The sequence below is a fragment of the Ochlerotatus camptorhynchus genome, unplaced genomic scaffold (assembly GCF_037179485.1).
Source record: "Ochlerotatus camptorhynchus isolate MF236.1 unplaced genomic scaffold, CSIRO-AGI_Acam_v1.1 ptg000357l, whole genome shotgun sequence".
Taxonomy (NCBI): Eukaryota; Metazoa; Arthropoda; class Insecta; order Diptera; family Culicidae; genus Ochlerotatus; species Ochlerotatus camptorhynchus.
The window spans coordinates 3,485,554-3,507,933 of NW_027040845.1; the positions used below are offsets into that span (position 1 = coordinate 3,485,554).

General features: G+C 40.6%; 1 protein-coding gene across 6 annotated transcripts in view; it reads right to left on the reverse strand.

Annotated features, from left to right (window-relative positions):
- Positions 1-22,049, reverse strand: part of fbl (pantothenate kinase 3 fbl) — an 80,794-nt gene extending 58,745 nt beyond the window's left edge. For 3 of the 6 annotated variants that reach the window (XM_065231527.1, XM_065231526.1, XM_065231524.1), the window contains exon 1: positions 6,111-6,857. The gene's annotated coding sequence lies outside the window, so the exon portion shown is untranslated. Of the gene's footprint in view, positions 1-6,110; positions 6,859-21,879 lie in introns of those variants that run through there. The other 3 variants (XM_065231530.1, XM_065231528.1, XM_065231525.1) reach the window with 3 other exon arrangements.
- Between the last annotated feature and the right edge of the window lie 331 nt (positions 22,050-22,380).

The following is a 22,380-nucleotide window of genomic DNA, read 5'->3' on the forward strand; positions in this document are numbered from 1 at the left end:
GACATCAATTCAGCTTATCGTTTACCAAAACGAACCCTGCTGCAAACCCAACCCTCTTATCCAACATCCCAGTGATTCCTCGTGGAAGTGCAGAGGTGTTCTCGGCTTCCATCAAAGCGAATGTCATGTCAACACAATCCTTCCCATTCCTTTCTTGACCTGTGTTCGGGCGCGGCCGGCGCTGGTATTGCCTAATTTAAGATCACCAGTATTTACACATTGAGGATGATTGCTAGTCCCAAGCATCGTCTATTGGTTCTCTGTGTAATTACAGCTGATCTGGCAGTAACAGAGTAGCAACCGTGGGCGGTCAATCAAGCTCAAGCTCTGCGCGTCGTCCTCGTTCCGAAAATTGACACTTTTTCTGAGTCCAAAGGCGGCCACATTGGATTTCAAAATGGTGTCATTAATTTAATTTTTGTTTAGTATAAAAAACCAGGCTTGCTGAAACTCCTCAAACTCACTGGAGGTTTTAAAACACTCTTGTCCTGCGAGTTTAGCCAGCCCTCACCTCGAGTGAGTGGCGGCAGGAATAGAAGTAAACAAAAAATCCTCGAGAGAGAGGGAGAGTGAACTTCAGCGAGAGGATGATTTGACGTGAGGTGCGCTTAACTTTTTTGTTCGACGCAAGAAGCTCAGAGTTCACCCAGAGTGAGAGTAAGAGTGTGTGATAGAAAACAGCAAACCTCACTCCCATTTTTTCCCCCTCCGCTCACAAGCTCTGAAGCTCAGTGGAATGATTTGGCAGTAGCCAATCTACTCCTCAGAAAAAGGCTACGCTCGATTCATTTCTAGCTCGCGAGTGAGGCTCCATCAAGCCTGAAAATAACATGCCTGATTACGCGACGAGTGACAGACAAGTCGAATGAGCCCCAAATTAAAGTAAAAGTAGAAAAACGAAGGAAGCAGGTTTCGAGTCATTCATTGCGTCAATTGAAACAAGTCTTTGCTTCAAATGAAACGAACTGATGCACTTGACGAACGAAACAAGCGATAGTTCAGTCATGTTTGACAGGAGGAATGTTCATCGTGACTCCATAACAAGAAACACGATGACTAACACGAAAATGATATTGCTCGAAGTGAAGCGATTCTGCGGAGAGTTCATTTTCGTTTCTTTGTTTCGAAAATGCAGAACCCTGCTTCTAGCAATGCTGCAAGATAAATCAACGAAAAAAATTTGGAAATATATTCAAAACTGGTAGCGCCATCTGTTAACAGATGTGGTGTAGTTACAAAATTTTCAAAATTTGATCCGCGTAATCCGCGAATTCTCAAAATAAATCCTCGACTTCAAATACTAACCGACGACAAATAAAAACCTGTTTCATTGCCTAAAAATACCATTTGTATCACTACTACATGGCATTTCAAGCTCATTGCCTGCCCGCAACTTAGTGTTCTTTGAAGCACTTCCACATTTTAATTGAGAGCTTTCTATGGCGAAGGAAGTCGACAAATTTTCAACCCGAAAAATCGAAAGACCGGACGGGAATCGAACCAGCATGGACGTGCTTGATAGCTGCGCATTTACCGACTGAGCTAACCATGTATCATCTTCAGCTATTTATGTTCTTTGTAGTGTAAATTCGGAGTATTTAAAAAACATAATAACATATGAGATTCTGAGATTCTATTGAATAAAAGTAGCGTAGCTTTTCTGAAACTTTTTTTAAAAAATGTATGCATTTTAATTTGAAATGCAAATTAACTTGAAAATGATTAACATTCAAATTCCAATAAAAAACGAATTACCATTAAATTGAGGTTTTTATTTTTAAGAAAAATAATACTGAGAATAATTCGTCTTAGGAGTCCTTCACATCAGTTTTAAGAAAATGTTTACGGTTATTCTAAGGAAAATTTCAAGGGAATTGAATTCAGAATTCCGCGGATAGGTGTAACAAAAGTTTGAGCAAAATTTCTAAGGAATTCTGAGGAAAATTCAACAGAGAGTAGTTTCAAGAAAACATGGAGATTCTGAGCAAAACTAAAATGGAATTCATATGGTAAATCAGTAAGTTTCAGAACTATGCAAACATCTTAAATATCTTGCCGTCGGGCCTTCTTATGTCTTCGTCATCTTTTCTTGTGAATCTATTTAATATGAAATTGAAGAAACGTTTCAGTTGATTCTTATGCAGGGTGTGTAAAAATTCCTGAGTTTTCCAGGTTTTTGCAGCACTTTTTTGATGATTTCCATGTTTATAGGAAAGCTGTTTTCTAATTGCGTTAAAAATATGTTATTTTTGGTAAAACAACACCTTATTTCCAATCAATCGATTTCAAGACATGACAATTAGTTTTGAAATCAAAGCCATTAAAGGTTGAAGTTTATCATTTACTCAAGGCTAAGATTGCATAAGCAGGGTGTCAACTCAACGAAGAAAACAAAATTCCCTGATATTCCCTGATTTTTCAGTAATTCCTAAAATTCATCCTTTCTTCGAATTTTAAACTCTTTCCAAGAATTCAGTGGAGCTTAATTTTTTTTATTTTACATGAAATTCTCCGTATAATTCACCTCAGACCAACAATTGAAAAGGGCATATTCGCTTTTGTGAGCAAAACTTGTAATCCCCCTTCCCCGCCAACACCATCTGGCAGGGGAAATTCTCCCGCCGAGAATTGTCTTAAAATTTTGCTGAGAATTATCTCGGAGTTCTCCTCTAAATTCTTCTGAAAATTGCATAGAATTCTCATTAACATTCTCTAGAAATTGCCTTTCGAAATGCACTTGGAATTATACTCGGACTATCCTTTTAGATCTTCGCATAATTATTTTGGGATTGTACTCTCAAAATTCGCGTTCCTTGGTATTTTTCAAGAATCCTACAATCCTCTTCACTCTTGGGCGATCCAGTAAAAGCTCTCCTAGATTCTAAAATTCTCTTAATAGTTCTTCAAAGTGACTGTAGTTATCTTGAAAATTTAGACCAGTCCAAGGGTTTTAAAATCTTATTGTTTTCGAAGAGAGGACGAGGTATATTTTTCCAGATTTGTCAACTAAGTTTATGGGATTTTCCCGGTGACATCAAATTCCAGCTTGTTCAGGTTTACCCGGTTCACCCGGTTCACATATGAAACACTTGTTTTTAATCCCATTATATTTGTTTTGTCTTGAGTACATTTTGAGACCCAGCTCTGTAAGAAAATTATTCCGGATAATATGAATAACCAAAAACTAATTCGCGGGCGGATTCCTCCGGTGGGAAATAGAAAAACAACGCTTTCATCTCGAAAATTCTGTAACTTAATTCCATTTAAATTGCAATAGCAGCAATATTACCATACTAAAACTTTACTGTGAACATAATTTTACGAGCTAACCAGGTTTGCAATGAAGACCTAGAATACTCAATACAGCCACTCTATGCTGTCAAGGCAATGTTTGTCTACGTATCTTTGCATCATTATTCAATCATGAAAGTGCTGCTTCAAGCAATCAAAAAAATAATCTCCCAAGCAAAACCATTACCCTAAATTCTCATTTAGTTACTTCTCTGAGCTAATCAAGCTGTTAAGAACACAATAAGAAACAAGTACTAGAAGTATTCAGAAAACAATCATTATCTTCTCTTAAAGCTGGGTTTAGACAAGGCAAGACTATTGATCAACTCAGTTGAATTCAACTGACTTGAACGTGTAAACTACTATGCCATTTAACTGACTTGAATTGAAAAAAGTTGAACCAGACTCAACTTTTCAAGCCAATTGAATTCAACTGAGTTTATCAATGACTTGCTTTATCTAAGCCCAGCTTAACTCTTAATCATTCTTGCATTTACTCAAAAGCGCTCCAATGCGCTCAAGGGATTGATTTTTGTTGGACACATCTGGATCGAACAGACGCAGTAACTAGTATTTGAGTAACTTTTGCTAGATCTAAGTACTGGTCGCAGTGATCAAAATACCCAACACGGAAAAAGAACTTTTGCTCCACTTGCAAAAATGCAACATCAAGCTTTAAACAACCCCAACTTCGCAAATCTATTTAAAATTTGAAATTGAAAACCATCCTTCAATTACAACGAGTAATTAAGTTGTTTGAAACTAGCGAAGTCAGCCATACTTATTAATATGATTCTGTTCTGATTGTTCTGACTTTGAATTAAATTCCCTGGCAATCCCTGATTTTCCAGGCCCAAAAAGGAATTCCCTGATATTCCCTGATTTTTCAGGTTTTTTCCCAGGTAGTCGACAACCTGATAAGGCTTTGACCTTAATGTTTCTAACTCTAAGTCCAAGATCTTGAAAATTTCCAAAGTGCCAAAATCCCTGCATGAGAATCAGCTAAAACGTTGCTTCAATTTCATTAAATAAATTCACAAGAGAAGATGACGAATAAGAAGCTCCGATAGTTTCAAAAATTTACTGATTTGTTACAAGTTCTTAACATCATTTAAACTACTTTGACATAAAGTTATGTTAACTGTCAAAATACCAAACCTGTGTCGATGCCGTAAAACGTTGCCGTGAAACGTGCTTGATTTTAGCATCGCAACATATTTTGCAGATTTCAATTGCAATATTGTATTGGGCATTTCCATCCAGCCCAACACGCAACCGATTGGACATAAGTGTTTCCGATTTGAATGAAAAATTACTCATACTCATGTGTTCGCTGCTACCAATGGTTTCATTTTCCATTTAAATATGATTTTTTCTTCACAGTAACTTTTGAAAAGGGCCTTTTAAAAAAATAGATTATATTTTTTCAAAAAAATATAAGATGAAAACTATTGATCTGATCAAAATGACATCTGAGTAGAAGTTGTAGGTAGTTAAATTATCTTTGATGAAAAAATCAAGAAAACTGAAGGAAGAGCAAACAAGTTTATAAGTAAATACTCTTCAATATACCCAAATAATTAACACACCCTCTAATGTGCCTTTTTTCAGTCCTCTATTAGTGTCCTAACAGAGGCAAAAAGTATAAACAGTTAAACAAATATTATATTGAACCTGTATTTGAGATAAATTCTCTAGGCACTTCTCTGACGTTTACCATATTGTGCCTAGGAGCTCATCCCATAGAGAATCTCCTAGTACAATCTCACAAACACCAATCGAAGATGGACTGAGAGCAGCGTTAGTAGGAACAGTTGTGAAATTCTACGAAGACTAGCAGAGTGATGCCAGGCCAAAGAGATTATGTGTCTGTAGTGACGGGTGGTGTAATATAAAAAACGTCTACTAACGATGTCGCGAAATGCAACCATTGGTAGCAGCGAACATGTTTCATTCAAATCGGAAGGGTTCGAGACAAAATTTAATTTTTTTAGCGTTTTAGACTGGAAATGCGCTATTTAAATTAAATACTGCATTTCCAGATTTCAATTCCAATATATAAGTTTAAAATATAATCATTCTGCCCTGGTAATCATACTTCCAGATATTTTGCTATTAATAATGGAAACTTGAATAAAACTGTATGAATTCTCAAAAACCTGGATGATTTCAAACTTTCATTGTTTGACTCGAAAAAAGTGGAAGAATCCAGTTTAAACTGGATCGTTGAAATCACTGCTCTGTACATCATAATACACGATAAAAATAAAAGGACCAAACCGCTCAGTTAATTTTCACGGCTGAAAGCTCAAATCAGCGACAAATCAGCGCAAATCGCGAAATACGCGAAATCCACACCTGTTGAAACACCCCTGCAGATACCGCCCGAAAAGCAATCCAATGCTCTTTTTCGGTCTGAGCTGCTTAGTAATTCCCAAAATGACATTAGAATTTTCCAGACTGTAAAACAACAAAATTTTCCAGTAGACAGCGCCCCTTACCGTGCACGTCACTGGCCAACAACGATGTGAATTTGAACTCTTGAAGCGCACACTGGTTGCGGGCAGCATACCAAGCAAAAGTGCGCCTCAAGTTAGAGGGAATTTGAACCACTTAATTGCCACACACCTTTGCAGTCGACTCAAGGCAACGAAGTGTGTAAGGAAGGTACGCACATATTGGACCCAATTCTGAACTGCTATCGATGCCAATGGGGGAGAGAATTGCCTTCCCTACCCGTAGTCTATTATCGAATGTAAAAATACGCGACCGCGAAACACAAAAAGGAAGAAATGCTATATATAAGTAAGAACTCATACATTTGTTTTATGAATCCGCAAACTGCCGTTACTTTCAGTCAGTCATCCAAACTGACACACCAGTCAGATTACACAATAACAAATGGCACAACACTAGGAGCGGCGCTGCTTTTCGGTTTGTTGCTACACGCACGCGAAAAAGGTATCAACCAGGCGTCGTCGTTAAAAGATCACGCCGTCACTCATAACGATCATCGAACTAAATCACTAAACTCTTCACGTTCGCTATATTTAGTCACTAAAGTCCGAGCTTCCTCTTTCCATGGCAACTTTCATCAGCAAACTGCGGTGGCCGTCAACTCCAATCCAGCCACTTTGTTCACTATAGACTAGGCGCAAGCACCAGCTCGATTCACACGAAACGTGCAACAAAGTCAGCCAATGTTAAGGTGAACCGCACAACTCCGACGCTTTGTTAGTGGTCATGTTTGGACTCAGCGAAACTAATCACACTCTTTGATGCTGCACTGTCTGTAATCACCTATCTCGCGCCGCGGGGGAAAGAGAGGTTCTGTATCATCACGCGATGGAATACTCTACCCTGCTCTACTCAACAGACAACAGCACCGGGAGGAAGCCAGCGACTACGTAGCGCTGGTGGCAGTTACCGTCCGTATACTATTAATCGACTCCTCGAAAGTCAAAATCAAACGAACGAACGAAAACAAAAAAAAACAAGCCGCGCGCCCGCGTGAACTTTGCACGCGTTCAAGCCTAATCTCTGACCAGTGAAACGCGTCCGTAGCGATCAGCTTTCAAACCTGCACTGCTAAATTATCAGTCAACCTACAGCGCGCGGGTTAGCAATATGGACGCGATTTCGCGACTCCGGTTACTTTACACCACACGTGCGCGGGTGCGGGACGGGGCGGGGTTGTGATGATGTGTGGCAATCAGCGGTCACTTCGGCGGCGCGGTGGCACGTCGTCATTGACGACTATCGACCGAACGGCAGACCGACCGAGCGAATCTTCGGTTGCTCTGTGTTCATAAACTAAATAAATACTAGGACAGCTTTTGCGAAGTTGTTTCGCGAAAATATGCGTGTGTGCGAAATCCGCTGGCAGAGGTGTAGCAGGGGTACCCCGTGCCAGGGAAATCTACCCGTAGAGTAAAGCGGGGCAAGAGTACGCACTTGGTTTTAAAATTCATGTATCTTTTTTACCGTAACATCAAATTTTAGTTTTAACCTTGAGTCGATTCCTTGACTATTTGGCTACCCTTATCGAAAAATAATGACATTTTTTTTTTAAATTGTTGGTTAAGTAAAAGGGTTGAGAAGCTACTCAACAGAATTCTTCAAATAGATTCATGAGTCTCTATTACGAGTACATGACGCTGGAGATTGACCCTTCTTCATACACGACGAATGAGAACGACCCAAATTTGAGTTTAGTTCACTCATAATCGCCAAAAGTGCAGGAACTCAGCGATGAGTAAAATTTGTCTCATGATTTCCTGTGGAAAACCTAAAAAATCTGCCGGAAAATGAGGAAATTGATGAAAATTTTATTCAGTCTCGGAGTAGTACCAATAGACTGAGTGAATCCAATCTTTACTTTCCTCAAATTCGGGAATTTTTCCCTGGAAAGTCCTGGAAAAACCTGGGAAAACATGAGGCAAATTTACTCATCGCTGAGTTCCTGCACTTTATGTGATTTATGAGTGGACTAAACTCAAATTTGGGCCGTTCTCATTCGCCGTGTACAATTCCAATCGTGTTTGCCTCCAAGACTTTTACAATTCCTCTGTAAATATTGATCTAACCATGTTTCAAGAAATCCGTGGACCAGATCACCATCGGTCGATGGTTGTTCCCTTAATTTTTGCTAACAAGTACCACCATGTCAGTAACAATAGGAGTTTTTTCACAGATGGGTCAACTATAAACGCTTTCACTGGATTTGGAGTATTCAACGAACTTCATAGCGCCTCATATCAACTTCAAAACCCCTGTTCCGTATGCGTTGCAGCCATATTCTACGCAGTAGAGCAAATTGCCCCAATACCCTCTGATCACTATTTCATTTTTACGGATGGCCTTAGCTCGTTGGAGGCTATTCGTTCAATGAGGCCGATGATGCACTCCTCGAATTTCCTGGCCGAAATCCGAGCCAATTTGAGTACTTCATCTAACTGCTCCTTTACCATCACTTTATTTTGGGTCCGATCTCATTGCTCTATTCCGGGTAACGAGAAAGCAGACTCGTTGGCTAAAGTGGGCGCATGGAAGGCGATATTTTTGATCGACAAATCGCCTTTGCGAAATTTTTCTCAATTACCCGTCAGGAAGTCCTCACCAACTGGCAACAAAAATGGAATGGACGGTAGTCTAGGAAGATGGTTACATTCTATTCTTCCGCAGGTGTCGAACAAGCCGTGGTTCAAAGGGTTGAACATGAGCCGTGACTTTATACGTGTCATGTCGAGGCCAGGGCTGGCAAATGTCATTTGCAATGAAAGATCTCACGCAATATTTACAGAGATACTTATGTCGCCATCATCTGATGAGAAAACGATGATTGAGATTTTCTTCAAAATCTCATCGATTTTTTTGCCATGGCAAAACGTGACAGTGTTGTGAATATCGCAATTACTAGCTCATTTATTGATATTATTGTTACCTGTACCGCGGAAATCTTAAAAATATATTCTCTCTACCGATTATATACTGTTTCATGCCTAAATTCATCTAAATCAGTTAGATACTTTGATGTCAAAACCGCATGAGAATTATTCCCATGAGCGCTTGGTCATTGCAAAATGAAAAGAAAGCTCATAATAGGTAGTTTTGTCTCGTGATAGTGAAAGGACCTGTTTTCTTATTGTCATATGACGGCCGTGATATTTTCTAGCTCTGGTTGAGGCTCATGTCCATTCACTGCTCGTTAGACTCGCATTTCTTTCGAATCGGGCTCTCAGGCAGCAATTTGTGCACTTGTGGTAGTGGTTGCTGATGTGTGTTGCTAGATCCAAGTTATCCGCATCCCTCAGGGCCCGAGGAAAATATGCGGGCCGTTAGAGACATCTTGGCGAGCCGAGATTTCGACTATTAGAATTTAATTTATGTGTTTTTAAAACGAGTAGATCTGAGGATTTAGAAGTTAGTGCCATCTTGAGTTCTCCCAAGTGGTTAGCTCCCCATCGGTGTAAAGGGCGAACACGAAATTATTGCGACACATTCAACAGGGCATAACTTTTTTACCATTGGGTAAAAATCAACCAAATTTTGCACACTTTCTCATTGGTGTGTACATGCTGTCAAACTCGAAGTCGTGTTTTTCGATTCAACGAAAATGGAGGTGAACCAACGCGAGTTGAGAGAACAAATTCTTTCCAAACACCTGGAATTTCCTGACCTGTCGCACCGGCAGTTGGGAAAAATGTTGAACATTCACCATTCAACCGTCTCCAGAGTGTTGAAGCGGTTCCAGGAGCGGTTGACGTTGGACCACGGCAAAGGAGCTGGAAGAAAACCGGGACCGGAGAACAAAAAGACGGAGGGAAAGGTGAAGCGGATGATTAAAGCAAATCCCAACGTCTCAAGCCGTGATTTGGCTAAAAAGATCGGCATGTCGCAAAGCTACGTCCAGAATGCAAAGAAGAGAGCTGGACTACATACATACAAGGTACAGAACTTCCCAAACCGCGATGAGCGGCAACAATCGACGGCTAAAACTCGGGCACGGAAGCTCTACGAGAAGATGCTGACAAAATATGGCTGCTGTGTGATGGACGACGAAACGTATATAAAAGCCGATTTTAAGCAAATTCCGGGGTTGGAGTTTTTCACCGGCAAGAGCAAGTTCGATGTGGACGACAAATTTAAGAAGAAGAAAATGTCGAAGTTCGCCTCCAAATATCTCATTTGGCAGGCCATCTGCTCTTGCGGACTGAGGAGAGAGCCTTTCGTGAAAAAGGGCACAGTAAATGGCGAGATCTACAAATCTGAGTGCCTCGAGAAGCGCCTTTTGCCGTTCTTGCAGCAGCACGACGAAGCTCCGCTATTTTGGCCAGATTTGGCATCATGCCACTATTCTAAAAGTGTCCTGGAGTGGTATGAGGCCAATTCTGTCCATTTTGTTCCAAAGGACATGAATCCGCCAAACTGTCCGGAGCTGCGCCCGGTGGAGCAGTACTGGGCAATAATGAAGCGGGAACTTCGGAAGAGCAAGAAGACAGTCAAAGACGAGAAGGACATGTTAAGAAAATGGAAAAAAAAAACTGAGAAACTGGTACAGGATGACACTGTAAAGACTTTGATGGAGGGCATCAAGCGAAAATGCGTTCAATTTTACACTCAAGGCTCCATCGATTAACTTTTTTTTTGATTTTTGAAGTAAATATATGTATAAAACTACCCTAAAATTTTGGTTTGATTCTAAACATTATAAGAAAATTGGCATGACATTTTCGGTGTCGCAATAATTTCGTGTTCGCCCTTTACCCCCATGCCCCGTCTTTTTCATCAGTATGTCGCTAAGTTCGAGATCAAGAGCAAATTGTTCTCCATACCTTGTGTTCTCAATCCCTACCCTGCCATCCATTTGTTACAATTTGTTACGCATAACCTCGAGATAGCCACGAGTAATCGACCCCCGCTTACTGACGTTAGTTTTAAGTAATTCTGTAATCTAAACAATGAATATCGGCTCCGCAAAGCTACGGCAAATGAGCCGTTTTGAGGAAGAAGGGGCAATGTGCTCTTATTGGCTCAAAGGCTTGAGTTGCTCCATTACGGTTCGTATCGATTCCTCGTCTCGAACTACAAGCTGCAGTGATAGGAGCGCGCCTTGCCTGTAGCGTAGCCGATTAGCATAAGTTGAAGCCGTCGCAGAGGTTCTTCTGGTCTGATTCACGGGACGTGATCTGCTGGCTGAACTCGGACCACCACCGATACAGTCAATTCGTCGGATGTATAATTGGGGAGATATTAGAGCTCACCGAGGCCTCAGAATGGAACTGGGTATCGACGACGATCAACGTTGCCGATGATGCCACCAAGTGGCAGCGATTGCCGAATTCGTCGTCTAACGGCCCATGGTTTCGTGGTCCTTCATTTCTCTGGGAGCCAAAAGATAAATGGCCTATCATCAAATCTGATCCCGGATCTATAGCCATAGAGTTGCGATCGCATGCTCTGCTCCATGCATTTCTGAAACCAGTCATCAACGTGAACCAATTATCTCGATGGAAACGTTTGGTGCGACATGTAGCGTTCGTCAGGCGATTCCCAATGAACCGTTCAAGCCGATGCCTTTCCGGACGAGATCCAAATACTCCAAGAAGCGGATCGGGAGCCATGGAGGAGCAAACGAAAACTGCCAAAGCACAGCGCTCTCTATAAGCTCAGCCCCAACATCGATAGTGACGGTGTATTACGCATGCATGGTCGCATAGATGCATGCGAATTTGTAGGAGACGATACGAAGCACCCCATCTTGCTGAATAAATGTCACCACGTAGCCGATCTGATCCTGCTGGATATCCATTCCCAGTACTGCCACCTTAATCACCAAACTGCCATGAACGAGTAGAGAAACGATGGGGTGTACTGATAACATGTATGACCGTCAGAGCAGTACACATTGAGATTGCCCACTCATTATCGACAAGCTCCTGCATCCTTGCCATTCGAAATTTCATCGCTCGACGAGGAATGCCACTGGAGATAATTAGCGACCGCGGAACCAACTTCGTCGGTGATGAACCAGAACAAGTCAATCGAGAGCTTCGCAAATGCCCAAACTAAGTGGTCTTTCAATCCGCCTACCTCGCCACATTTTTGGAGGATGCTGGGAGAGGCTGATCCAGTCCATCAAGAAGACCCTAAACCAAGTTAAACCCAACCGAACTTCCACAGACTAGGGAGTCATAACATGTTACAAGGCCATCTTGATGACATTTTTCTTGTCTTAACACTGTGTTACATATTTTAAATAATTGTAAATTTTTATTTTGATATTCCCGGGTTTCCCGCTTTTCTCGGTTCAATTCTCAAAAATTTCCCGGTTTTGAACGGCGAATGCGAACGATCCAAATTTGAGTTCAGTTCACTCATAATCGCCAAAAGTGCAGCTGCAGCGATGAGTAAATTTGCCTCATGGTTTCCTGAGAAAAACCTCAAAAATCTGCAGGAAAAAGAGGAAAATTGGGTCTAGAAATAGTACCAATAGACTGATTGAATCTAATCTTTACTTTTCTCATATTAGGGAAGCTTTTCCTGGACATACCTGGAAAAACGTAAGGCAAATTTACTCACCGCTGAGTTTCCGCACTTTATGTGATTTATGAGTTAACTAAACTCAAATTTGTGTCATTCTCATTCGCCGTGTAGCGCGTGATTGACCGTTACACGGCGAATGAGAACGACCCAAATTTGAGTTTAGTTCACTACTAATCGCCAAAAGTGCAGGAACTCAGCGATGAGTAAAATTTGTCTCATGGTTACCAAAAAAAATCTACCGGAAAATGAGGAAATTGACGAAAATTTTATTCAGTCTCGGAGTAGTACCAATAGACTGAGTGAATCCAATCTTTACTTTTCTCAAATTCGGGAATTTTTCCCTGGAAAATCCTGGAAAAACCTGGGAAAACATGAGGCAAATTTACTCATCGCTGAGTTACTGCACTTTTGGCGATTATGAGTGAACTAAACTCAAATTTGGGTCGTTCTCATTCGCCGTGTAGGTTTTCGGTAACAACTCAAATAACGTTATACGGGAAATGCAAATGGCTCTATTGTTGGCCTATGGACCTAAAGATTGGGCCCATCGATAAAAATCCTCTGTTCAATTTGTATTAAAGGGCGAACACGAAATTATTGCGACACCGAAAATGTCATGCCAATTTTCTTATAATGTTTAGAATCAAACCAAAATTTTAGGGTAGTTTTATACATATATTTACTTCAAAAATCAAAAGAAAAGTTAATCGATGGAGCCTTGAGTGTAAAATTGAACGCATTTTCGCTTAATGCCCTCCATCAAAGTCTTTACAGTGTCATCCGGTACCAGTTTCTCAGTTTTTTTTTCCATTTTCTTAACATGTCCTTCTCGTCTTTGACTGTCTTCTTGCTCTTCCGAAGTTCCCGCTTCATTATTGCCCAGTACTGCTCCACCGGGCGCAGCTCCGGACAGTTTGGCGGATTCATGTCCTTTGGAACAAAATGGACAGAATTGGCCTCATACCACTCCAGGACACTTTTAGAATAGTGGCATGATGCCAAATCTGGCCAAAATAGCGGAGCTTCGTCGTGCTGCTGCAAGAACGGCAAAAGGCGCTTCTCGAGGCACTCAGATTTGTAGATCTCGCCATTTACTGTGCCCTTTGTCACGAAAGGCTCACTCCTTAGTCCGCAAGAGCAGATGGCCTGCCAAATGAGATATTTTGAGGCGAACTTCGACATTTTCTTCTTCTTAAATTTGTCGTCCACATCGAACTTGCTCTTGCCGGTGAAAAACTCCAACCCCGGAATTTGCTTAAAATCGGCTTTTATATACGTTTCGTCGTCCATCACACAGCAGCCATATTTTGTCAGCATCTTCTCGTAGAGCTTCCGTGCCCGAGTTTTAGCCGTCGATTGTTGCCGCTCATCGCGGTTTGGGAAGTTCTGTACCTTGTATATATATTGTCCAGCTCTCTTCTTTGCATTCTGGACGTAGCTCTGCGACATGCCGATCTTTTTAGCCAAATCACGGCTTGAGACGTTGGGATTTGCTTTAATCATCCGCTTCACCTTTCCCTCCGTCTTTTTGTTCTCCGGTCCCGGTTTTCTTCCAGCTTCTTTGCCGTGGTCCAACGTCAACCGCTCCTGGAACCGCTTCAACACTCTGGAGACGGTTGAATGGTGAATGTTCAGGAAATTCCAGGTGTTTGGAAAGAATTTGTTCTCTTAACTCGCGTTGGTTCACCTCCACTTTCGTTGAATCGAAAAACACGACTTCGAGTTTGACAGCATGTACACAATACACATCAATGAGAAAGTGTGCAAAATTTGGTTGATTTTTACCCAATGGTAAAAAAGTTATGCCCTGTTGAATGTGTCGCAATAATTTCGTGTTCGCCCTTTAGGAGCGCGCCTTGCCTGTAGGGTAGCCGATTCGCATAAGTTGAAGCCGTCGCAGAGGTTCTTCTGGTCTGTTTCACGGGACGTGATCTGCTGGATGAACTCGGTCCACCACCGATACAGTCAATTCGTCGGATGTATAATTGGGGAGATATTGGAGCTCACCGAGGCCTCAGAATGAAACTGGTTATCGACGACGATCAACTTTGGCGATGATGCCACCAAGTGGCAGCGATTGCCGAATTTGTCGTCTAACGGCCGATGGTATCGTGGTCCTTTATTTCTCTGGGAACCAAAAGATAAATGACCTATCATCAAGTTTGATCCCGAATCCCAATAAACATTCGTCGGAAGCTCGCCAAGACCCGCTCACACACGAGGAACTAGCTGGAGCAGAGAGCTACCTCTTCAAAATACTTCAAGCCGATGCTTTTCCGGAAGAGATCCAAATACTCCAAGAAACGGATCGGGCGCCATGGAGGAGCAAACGAAAACTGTCAAAGCACAGCCCCAACATCGATAGTGACGGTGTATTACGCATGTATGGTCGCATAGATGCATGCGAATTTGTAGGAGACGATACGAAGCACCCAATCTTGCTGACTAAATGTCACCACGTAACCGATCTGATCCTGCTGGATATCCATTCCCAGTACTGCCACCTTAATCACCAAACTGCCATGAACGAGTAGAGAAACGATGGGGTGTACTGGTAACATGTATGACCGTCAGAGCAGTACACATTGAGATTGCCCACTCATTATCGACAAGCTCCTGCATCCTTGCCATTCGAAATTTCATCGCTCGACGAGGAATGCCACTGGAGATAATTAGCGACCGCGGAACCAACTTCGTCGGTGCCAGCCGGGAACTGAAGGAAGCATTGCAGCAGATGGACCAGAACAAGTCAATCGAGAGCTTCGCAAATGCCCAAACTAAGTGGTCTTTCAATCCGCCTACCTCGCCACATTTTGGAGGATGCTGGGAGAGGCTGATCCAGTCCATCAAGAAGACCCTAAACCAAGTTAAACCCAACCGAACTTCCACAGACTAGGGAGTCATAACATGTTACAAGGCCATCTTGATGACATTTTTCTTGTCTTAACACTGTGTTACATATTTTAAATAATTGTAAATTTTTATTTTGATATTCCCGGGTTTCCCGCTTTTCTCGGTTCAATTCTCAAAAATTTCCCGCTTTCTACACGGCGAATGCGAACGATCCAAATTTGAGTTCAGATCACTCATAATCGCCAAAAGTGCAGCTGCAGCGATGAGTAAATTTTCCCTCATGGTTTCCTGTGGAAAACCTCAAAAATCTGCCGGAAAAAGAGAAAAATTGGGTCTAGAAATAGTACCAATAGACTGAGTGAATCTAATCTTTACTTTTCTCATATTTGGGAAGTTTTTGCTGGACATACCTGGAAAAACGTGAGGCAAATTTACTCATCGTTGAGTTCCTGCACGTTATGTGATTTATGAGTTAACTAAACTCACATTTGGGTTATTCTCATTCGCCGTGTAGTGCGTGATTGACCATTACACGGCGAATGAGAACGGCCCAAATTTGAGTTTAGTTCACTCATAATCGTCAAAAGTGCAGGAACTCAACGATGAGTAAAATTTGTCTCATGGTTACCAAAAAAAAATCTACCGGAAAATGAGGAAATTGACGAAAATTTTATTCAGTCTCGGAGTAGTACCAATAGACTGAGTGGATCCAAACTTTACTTTTCTCTGGAAAATCCTGGGAAAACCTGGGAAAACATGAGGCAAATTTACTCATCGCTGAGTTACTACACTTTTGGCGATTATGAGTGAACTAAACTCAAATTTGGGTCGTTCTCATTCGCCGTGTAGGTTTTCGGTAACAACTCAAATAACGTTATACGGGAGATGGCTCTATTGTTGGCCTATGGGCCTAAAGATTGGGCCCATCGATAAAAATCCTCTGTTCAATTTGTATTAGAACAATCTTTTTTAATCTTTATTATAGAAATTTTTAGCCGAAGGCTAGATCATCTCTTACAAACGGAAAGAGTTAAGAACTAAATTATCAACGAAACTTCTCTAAACTGCTTGCAGTTATCATGAAGCTTGTTGTACTACCCTGAATTTAATTGAACTGTTCTAATAATGTTTAAGCTTCCGTAAACTTTTGGACTTATGTGAAACCCTAAATAATTTTCTTAACATCTCATAAGTTCTTTGAAAATCTGGGAACTTCTTGCAATTTTTCGCTAATTTAGTGAAACTAATGGAACTGAACTCCCCTGAAATTCCCCTTGTTTTGTAGCTTTACCAAACTTATTTGAAATGCTACCGACTGAAGTTCTCGGATTTTCTCTGAAAATCTCTGTGCTTCTGTGAAGTTTTCAAAGTTATTCTGAAATTTCAGGAACTTCTTTAAGCTCCCGCAACGAAATAACTAATATAGTTCTATGATTTTCACTGAAGATCTCAACATTTGTCGGAAGTTAAAATTATCGAAACTAATTCATAACTTCTTCAATAGTCTAGACAGCCGGCGCCGGTGGTGTAGTGGTAAGCGTGACTGCTTTCTAAAACCCCGATGGGTCTGGGTTCAATCCCAGCCGAGGTCGGTCACGTTTTCCTTCGGAAGGGAAGTAAAGTCGTTGGTCCCGACCCATGTGTGTTGAATGGGTGTGATATCCTACGCAGGTGTGGAAGCTGCCTTCCTGCACATTCGATTGCCGTCAATGGATGGCAATCGATGTCCGTCGGTGATTGGCACTAGATTGCGGAACAGATACCGACGTTAAATCGAGTGGGACGACTCTATCGATAGAAAGAAGATTGACGATGATTCTGAAGATTTCCTGCAAAAAGATTATGCGCGATGCAAGTAGATGCGTGAAATGAAAGAAGTTTTTTCGAAGATTGATTCGCTAGTTGGAGATTTGTTAAGCATCTAAACTTGAGATTTAGATGTGTCGCCCCCCAAAATAAAGGAAAGAAGAAGTCAATAGTCTAGAGTTTCCTGCTGTTTTTAAAACTGTCCAAAATATTTCTTAATTTCCTTAAAATTCTCTACACTGCCCTGAATATCTTAGTATTTTTTTAAAAGAACCCACAATTTTATTGGAATTGATTGAATTCCCTTTAAGTTCTACAATTTTCCCTAAGTTTTATAAAGTGTATAAACGCTCACGGAACTTAGCCCTAAATCACTAATTTCCCCTGGCAAGTCCAGCCCTGATATATATTGATAATTCCCTGAATCTTCTAAAGTTTTCAGATAAATCATAGAATTCTCGGAAAATCTCAAAATTCCAAGGAACTCCTTGTAAGTCGCAGCAAATTTTCTTGAGTTAATGCCGTGGCGTCGCGTAACCTCACTTTTTACCTGTTCAACACCTTTGAAAATGTAATTTAGGGTCATGCTTACATTCATATCAGTTTCAAGAGGCACAGGAGCTTCTAGTTTCCCTGATTTGTATCCATTGGAATCAATATTGTTTTATTTGTTTACGTTTTGAGAGTTGTTAAACAGGTATCGGAGCTTGCAAAACTTGCTGGAACTTCATTGATGTTCTCTAATCGACTATTTTTTTTAGATCTTGAAATTTCCATGATATAACACCCTTGAAATACTCTTACATTTTCCGGATGTTCATATAATTTGTATTCCGTTCCAGAAATTTTCTCTGAGCAAAACCGAAGTTTTTGGAAATTCCCGGAAACTTTTTTAAAACTTCTTTAAGATTTCTGCAATTTCCTTGAAATTTTTTTAACTGCCCTTTAATTCTATGATCTGTTGTGATGTTCTTGAAGCTTCCATAAAGCTCTCAATTCTAATGAAGATCTCAGTTCTGCTTTAAAATAAATGGAATTCTCGTTAGCACCTTTAAACTTCCCATGAATTCTCTGGATTTTTAAAAACGTTGCATTAATTGCTGTTGTTGGTTTGCAAAAGAAAAGCATATTTTTAACGCATTTCATAAATAGCTTTCTTATTATAAACCTGGAAATTATCCGTCAGAGTTATGGAAAAACCTGGAAAACTCAGCGAACTTTATTTAGCCAAATAAGTGGACACTCTCTAGATAGAGACAGACGATTAAACATCAGAAAACTCAATACAAGGTCGTCAACTTCGAATCGTTCAAAAATTAGAACAAATTAAAACAGTGACTGATTAGAAGAAAAAGTGACTTTAATGACTTGGCCTTAACAGAGGAGACTTTTTACTGTCTGGCTTGAAAAAAGTGATTAAGTCGCTAAAAAGTGACTCGCTACCAGCCCTGATATATAGAATGTAAGTTCACAGTCCTAGAAAAATAAAAAAAAAAAACTTCTGAAACGTAAATAATGTTTTATGATCTTGGACAAAGATTTTTTCTAGATCTGGTCTTGGAAATGTTTGGACAAATACTACATGAGCTACCGAGCTTCAGCATAGATTTTTCAAAATTCAAGTCTTTGAAAAAATGTATAAGGCATGTAAATTTTCCTAGACCACCTTTCGAAATATCTGAGGCTTGAAAACTTTCAAGATCACGAAGTAAAAAAGCCAGGATATTGGGACCAGGATTTTTGTCGATGCCTTAGAAAATTTGTGATAAAATTACATATGACTTTTTCGAGATCACAGGTAACAAGGGATAAAATTTGAAATTTTATAATCTGGTCTAGAAAATTTTAGAGGACCTTTAGAAAAAAAAAATCAAAATATTAGTGATTCCATCAACACTAATTGGATAGTTCTGGTCTGTTAGCAACTTTTCTTTATCGGGCTTTACACGCTGATTGTATTGCATCGATTTAATACAAATGTGTTACCAAATCAAGCTGCGTTTATATGTGTGTTTTTAAGGAAAAATTCATAACTCTCGACATTATTGGTAACTTAATTTTAACTTGAATGATTTTTGGGTGACAAAAGTGTTACGAAGTCACTAAAAAGTGAATTGCTACCAGCCCTGATCCAGAAGTAAAAAGACATCACGCCACACGGTAAATCTGACCACATCCGGATACCCAGAACCGGATCCGGGAGGGCCCAAAAAGGAAACCTGCTAATCCTCACGTACTGGTACCATCAGACGGCTCAAAATTTATGTTTTTTCATCCAGAAGTAAATAGGCGTACTCTTCGAGTTTTACATTAGTCATCCGGAGACAACAGAACGGTTTCCGGTTTTTGATGATCTGGAACCAATTCATGTTTGCGATATAAACCGTTGGAAACGTGTGACAAATAACACATTTCATAATTTTGTTTGTATAATAGAGCCCATACTATTGTTGTTTGCCCGAAAGGACACGTGGCTTTTGATAATCGTGTAGTCACAATCATCAAAAAGTCAACTATAAATAGGGTTGAATTCAACGCATGTATCTCAACCTATATTTTTAAACATTTTTCGAAACTGGTTCTGGGTATCCGGATGTGGCCAGATCCACCTGTTTGTCCATGCCATGATGTCTATTTACTTCTGGATGCAAAATCATACATTTTGAGTCTTTGGACGGTACCAGTACATGAGGTTTTGGAAGTTTCCGGTTTTGGGATCCTGCCAGAACCGTTTCCGAGTATCCAAATATGGTTATAGGCACCTGTTGGTCCATGCCATGATGTCTATTTACTTCTGGATGATAAATCATGAACTCTGAGCCGTCAGACGATACCAGTACATGAGGTTTAAGAAGTGTCCTTTTTGAGCCCTACCGGAACCGGTTCTAGGTATCCGGATGTGGCCAGATTCATCTTACGGTCCATGGCATGATGTCTATTTACTTCTGGATGCAAAATCATAAATTTTGAGCTGTCGGACGATACGAGTACATGAGGTTTAGGCTGTGTCCTATTTGGGGTCTTGCCGGAATCGGGTCTGGATATCCGGAGGTGGCCAGATCCACATTTCGGTTCATGGTATGATGCCTTCTATATTAAAAAAATATAAGTTTTGAGCCGTCGAACGATACCAGTACATGAGGTTTAGGATGTCTCCTATTTGGGGCCCTGCCGGAATCGGTTCTGGGTATCCGGATGGGGCCAGATCCACCTATTTGTTTGTAGCATGATGTCTATTTACTCGTGGTTGAAAAGTCATAAATTTTGAGCCGTCAGACGATACCAGTACATGAGGTTTAGGAAATGTCCTTTTTGGGGCCCTACCGGAACCGGTTCTGGGTATCCGGATGTTGCCAAATTCATCTTACGGTCCATGGCATGATGTCTATTGCCTCCTGGTGAAAAATCATAAATTTTGAGTCGTCGGACGGTACCAGTATATGAGGTTTTGGAAGTTTTCGTTTTTAAGCCCTGCCCGAATCGGTTCTGGGTATCCGGATGTGGCCAGATCAACCTATTTGTTTGTAGCATGATGTCTATTTACTCGTGGTTGAAAAATCATAAATGTTGAGCCATCGGACGGTACCGGTACATGAGGTTTAGGAAGTGTCCTTTTTTAGCCCTACCGGAACCGGTTCTGGGTATCCGGATGTGACCAGATTCACCTTACGGTCCATGGCATGATGTCTATTTACTCGTGGTTGAAAAATCATAAATTTTGACCCGTCGGACGGTACCAGTACATGAGGTTTTGGAAGTGGCAATTTTCGAAATTTTTACCTAGAGCATGAACATTTTCCTTGATCGTTTTTCGATACCTTAGATAATTTCCTAGTTCACGAAGAAAAAAAAGCCAAGACATTGGGATCAGAATATTTTTTGAAAAAAATGTGATGGGTCTATAACTATTTCAGCACATTTTTCCCGGATTCATATAAAGGAAATACCGGAATGGCTGATTTCAACAATTATTATAGGTGTCGCTGAAAAAACAGCAACGAGCTATTATTTTAAGGCAAAGAACCGAAAAATCACCACACTTGAGAAAAAACACAGTTTTTTAAAAATTTGCAATGCTCCAGGATTGCAACATATTGTCAAATTATGTTTCATAATTTAGATATTTTGAAAATTTTAAATATTTTTAAAAGTCTCAGTTACATGTAAATTTCTCGAAAGACGTTAGGCCGAGTGAGTCATTGCCATTGGTAGACGATTTTTGTTGAAGGCTAGCCTAGGCCAGATTTTAACTTGTTTATGAACTTTTCGAGATTCAGACTTTTAAAAAACCTAAACCAAGATAAAAATTGCTTGCAGTATACGATTGATATTTGAATAAAGAACTCATCAAAACGAAGCCGCATATCACGACGTTTATCATCGCTGGTATATTTACGAATCGATACGAATGCTTTTCAAATCGAGATGTGCCGAGATAGGGATACTCTAAAGACAATAGAGTATACAATGGTATCGACCGACATATCTAGACCCAACTAACTTAAAGCTTTATTTGGAGACATCTTATCGCTTCAAAATTGCATCAACAGCATCGACACTGGTTCTCCATCCACGTGGTGAGAGCAGATAGGCCACGTGTGGTGATTATCACCTAAGAAAACTACTGGCAAATCACGTAATGGAAATTGCAATTATGAGATAAGCTTTAGCCCGACATGGTTGGTTAGTCCGACGATTGAAGATAAGTATACAGTTCTCTGATAGGTGTATAAGTTTAAGAAAATCTACTCGTTTAAAATAAAATCTGCAAACAAGCCCAACGAACGAATCGAGATAGATCGAAATCGAAAGAAACAAACAATAACATTATTCCAAATCAAAACTACTCCGAGGCTGAAATGGAAAAATTTCTGAATGACTCACCTTTCCTAACGACCTTCTTGGTTGGCTTGGCAGCTTTTTCCATAACGTTCTACACAATCCAAGACGAGGGTCCGTTTCGCAATCCTGCAGAAGGTACCACAACAGTCCACCACACTTGGCTTCACTTGCCACCTCTCCGACGGAGTCAACCAAATAAGCAATACAATGTTTTCTTCACACTCTCTCACTCAACACAACAAGACGACGACTATCGGACGATTCTGCTGTAGTTGGTGCTCTTGACGAGATTTAAGCCCGCTGGATAAGTGTAGGAACTTCATGCACTCTATCGTATAGCAGCCTCAGCTCGACAGCAATACTGATTCTGGTAGCAGGTAGTTTGTTCATGCAACACATAGGCACAATGCGACAGTAGATTGCAACACACTTCCTCCCATTCAAATTAATAACCACCAGTTCACCTTTTCCCGTTTTAGATACGGTTTCACCTGATTCTTCGCTGCTGTGAATATTTTTGAGAAAGATCGTATTTTCTTTTGA